Source organism: Pelophylax lessonae (assembly GCF_965119305.1).
Source record: "Pelophylax lessonae genome assembly, chromosome: 3".
In the NCBI taxonomy this organism is placed as follows: Eukaryota; Metazoa; Chordata; class Amphibia; order Anura; family Ranidae; genus Pelophylax; species Pelophylax lessonae.
In genome coordinates, this window is record NC_138770.1 from 460,411,181 (window position 1) to 460,415,901 (window position 4,721).

At 38.9% G+C, this 4,721-nt stretch overlaps 1 pseudogene across 1 annotated transcript; it reads right to left on the bottom strand.

Annotated features, from left to right (window-relative positions):
* Window positions 1-2,858: 2,858 nt before the first annotated feature.
* On the bottom strand, window positions 2,859-4,487 carry LOC309550582 (annotated as a pseudogene). Its single transcript has one exon. The product of its transcript is annotated as an uncharacterized misc_RNA (transcript).
* Window positions 4,488-4,721: the final 234 nt, after the last annotated feature.

Here is a 4,721-nt window from a genome sequence, read left to right on the forward strand (position 1 = left end):
ATTGAACGTAATCCTTTTTATTTAGATCATGGGGATTAAGATTTTGTCACATAATGTTCAAGGGTTCAATTCCCCCAATAAAAGACATAAGGCCTTCAAACAATATAAAATACTAGGTGCGGACATAATTTTGTTACAGGAGACGCACTTTGCATCAGATAGACACCCTAAATTTTTCAACAAATCCTTTAGACAATTTAGGTGTTCATCTTTTCACAATAAGACTAGAGGGGTTGCCATCTTTATACGCAATAGTATAATTTTTGACATTTCTTCCACATACTGTGACCCAGAGAGCAGATTTTTGATTATCAAAGGGAGTATTGCTGGATAAGCTATTACCATAGCTTCTCTATATGCACCTAATGACGCACATGCCTCATTTTTTAGACATTTTTTTGAAGTTCTGGACAGGTTTGAATCCCCCATATGGTGGTAGGAGGGGACTTTAATCTTGCTGCTCATCCTTCATTGGATAGGAGTAACATTACGGCCTCATCTAAAGCTTTTCCAAAAAGCCTGACACGTGCTTTAAGTAATATGCAACTGATAAGACACTTGGCGGGCTCACAATATTGGAATGAAGGGTTACACCTTTTATTCTCATCCTCACGATAGCTCAGCTAGGCTTGACTATATTTTTTGTACCCCTGTTTGGCTGGCAAATTCTTCGGATGCATGTATCCATGTCTGCCCTTGGTCTGACCATCAAATTGTGGTGTTTGAATCGGGGGGAGTAGGTCTTGGTAGCACGACTTATAACTGGAGATTGAATGATTCTCTTTTGAATGATCCTGCGCTGGTTGCCCAGATCTCCTCTTCAATGGTGAAATATTTCCAAATTAATGATAATGGGATTTTACCCACTCCTGTAGTGTGGACAGCACATAAAGCGGTCATCCGGGGAAGTCTGATTGCCCTAGCCTCAGCCAAGAACAAGTCTAGACTGTCCGAAATAAAATCCCTCACGAAAGAATTAGATCAATTATATAACAAACACAGTCTCTACTCCTCCTCTACAATTATGGATCAGATCCACACTAAAAGGAAGGCATTGGATGACATCCTTTCCAGTGACACGGAAAAGGCCCTTAGGTGGTCCAAAGCCAAATTTACACTCTACAGCAACTCGACATCCACCATGTTTGCAAAAAAATTAACTCAGACAACAAGACCCACTCATGTATACAAGCTATAGAAGGTCTGACGGGAGGATGGTCTCGCACCCCAAGGAAGTCTTGGAAATTTTTACAAGCTTCTACAAGAATCTCCTCTCAGTGCCCTCTACGCTGCCTTTAAATGAATTTCACCCCTGGATTGATAATTTATCTGTCCCATCTTTGTCAGATACACAAAGGGATGTATTGAAAGCACCTTGTACAGTTGACGAGGTTTTAGATATGATTAAAGCACTTAAAACCTCCACCGCCGCCGACCCTGATGGCTTTTCCTCTTCTTATTACAAATCCTTTGCCACAATCCTTGCCCCTAGACTTACTAAATTATTTAACCACGTTCTTCAGGGAGGAAGCTTTCCAGAAGAAATGCTCCTGGCTAACATGTCCCTCATTCCAAAACCCGACAAGGATCATTCCCTCCCTCAGAATTATAGACCCATCTCGGTCATGAATAATGACCTTAAACTATTTGGCAGACTGCTAGCTAATAGGTTGTCCAATATTATCCATAAATTGATCCACCCTGATCAAACTGGTTTTATTCCAGGAAGACAGCTCTCAGACAACATTAGGCTAGTCGCTAATATTATTAATGATGCTAATCTCAGTAAATCCCCTACATGCCTTGTGAGTTTAGATATTCACAAGGCCTTTGATAGCGTCAGCTGGCCATATCTTGAACAACTCCTTCCTAAATACGGACTAGGGGATGGGTTCATACATGGTTTCAAAGCTTTATATGAGTCCCCACATACAAGAGTTCGCCTCCAGGGATGTAACTCGGAATTTTTTCATCTGCAAAGAGGCACGAGACAGGGTTGCCCCCTTTCCCCCCTTCTGTTTGCTTTAGCTATTGAACCTTTGGCTACAGCCATTAGAAACAATGTTCTCATTGCAGGTCATCACAGGGGGGGAAAGAATTCAAACTAAGTATTGTAAGGATCCCGAGTTTGGGTGCACCCTAGGTTTGTCCTGTGGATGAATCTTCAGCTAGCCGGACAATCAATGAAAACCATACACAATAGCTTGGTTCTAATGACTGCATTTATTTTCAAACATCGTCAAGAATATATAGCCTTAAACCACAAAATTATCTTATCCAACCACAAAATTATCTTATACCTCCCAGGACCTCCCACAAAAATTACCCAATCAATTAACGTGTTTTCTTAATCTACCCGGTTACATAAAAAGTCAAATATAGTTCAAAGATCATAAAAAAAATAACATATTATTGTGTCATCAGTTCATACCACCTGTTACCACAATAAAATTCCCCGTTCCTACTTTCATTACTTTCTGAACATTTTGCGGTTACGTAACTTCAGCAAAAACCATCTCAGCTTTTGCAAAACCATCTCTCATACTTAATAATATGTTTAGTAAATTCCTATTCACTGTGTCAATTATTAATTATTGCTAAGAAACTTATTCAAGCTATATTAATGTAAATATATGTTATGCATTATAGCTGATGCTGATATATTGGCAATGTTCTATCAATATATGTATAAAACATCTCTTATAGCTTGCATGTCTTTAACTTGCAGAACATCCTGTCTTTGATTCTAATCTCTAACCGCAGACTAGATATCCGGCGTAAAAAGTGCAAGTGTGATTTATAATCTGAAACACTAAGCAAAGATACATCCAAGAGATATAAAGGGATACTCTAACCTTCTAATATATACTGAGATGACTTATGCTAAGCTGAACACTACAAAATGGCATTTCAAGATACACATTTTCCTCACAATCCCCTCTTTTCCCAATGCCTGGAATCAAATGGACTCCAGGCATTGGGAAGATTATGCAGTTCTCCCTGAAGTCTCTCTCTAGTTGGTGGCCATTAATAATGTCATAATAGTCTGGTACTTGAACATCCTTAGTCTGTTTGGTGAAGTTGTGAAAATATATGCAACATATTTGTTTGTTTTGTGTTTGATCACACAGACCTGTTACTGCCATCATTAGTCTTTCCTGTCGCTGTCTAATTACCTCCTGCTCCATCCTAATTTTCCTCATTTCTTCATTGATTAATCCTATATCCTTTGTTGTTGTGTTGATCCATTTTTCCATAATATCGGCAAATGCATCAAGCTTAATAAGTGCCAGTGCTGTACCCCCTGGTAGGATGCTCATGTAGAATTTCTCCCATGAACTAGTCAGTGCCCTCTTATATCGTCCCTGATCGTGAAATGTGAGTACCCCTGAGGCTGGCACCATACTCACACGTCTTCCTGACTCAGTACTCATGTAAGGGAACAATCTAACTATGGAGCACCACCCAGCTTATTCTTCTCCTTTTGGAAAAGGAATAGTGGTGTGACACCATAGCCCGCAGCAAACTACCCAACCCTCTGGTAGTTTTGGGGCGGATATCATCTCTTGAGTAGTCAGATCTGTTCGCATTCCAATTAAACATAGCCACTCCGCTATATGTATCAATTTTACCTTATTGTCAAGTACCAATGTTTCATTCACCAAATTTAACCATTTATATACCTCTGACTTGTTATAGGTTGGTTTTGATCTAGGGCATGAAGAGATATTGTACATTGACAAGTTTCTCATTCTTGTATTTATGTTAACAGTGTTTAACATTACAGTGTTTAAGCCTGTAATGTCTATTAAGTTAAATGTTTTGTATTTCTCTATGTTCAGAAGTGTAAAATTGACATCTGTGTCATAACAAAATTCATCATTGGCATAAATGTTTGTTTCATTATTCAGTGGGTGTCCGTTCAGAAAACAGAATTTTGGTGGTTGTGTGTATCCCTGTATCAAAAATGGCCTATTGTCTGGTCTTGCCTGTCCAGTGAACACATATGTCTCATTCATTAACTGTGTTATAGATAATTGTTTTGCTATCATTGGGAATAAATTTTCTCCTGTATGCATATGAGAACAAACCCCACAATCTCCCTTTCCCTGTGATTGTTGTATACCATATTCATGCATCAACAGAAAATGATGGGGAATTCTATTCATATCTTGGAAACCTTGAGGATGTACATTCCCTAGAATCGATGGTAAGGGATCTATGTACTTCTGTATTGCTAAATTCAAATGTCTTGCTACTTGTTCTGTCTCCCTAAAGTTTGGTTTGGGTAGAATATCTTTCTTATTAGACTGAGGAATTAATTGTTTAAGTTCCTGTATTTTCCTTCTGGTAGCTGTATCAGTTGGGTTGGGTGTCAGACACACGGAGATATTCTGGGGCAAGGCCCTAATGATCAATGATATGGCTGCTATTTTACATGGCCCTCCTAGTTTCTGCTCTTTCCATCCTATGACCTTATTCATCATTGTCTTTTTCAACCTATTTCCAGCTCTTGCACAGCAAGCAACCTTTGCATTTCCAAAATTGGGTCTTTCAAAAATAGAAGTGGACCTCTTATGTCTACTAGCGCGTGGGAGGTTGCGTGTTGCGTTAGTCAGTGTGCTTTCGGGACTACACAAAGTATTACAACACCTATTATAACAAATATAATAACAATGATAATTCCTAGCCACACTAGGGTTTGTTTTCAAGTATTAGAC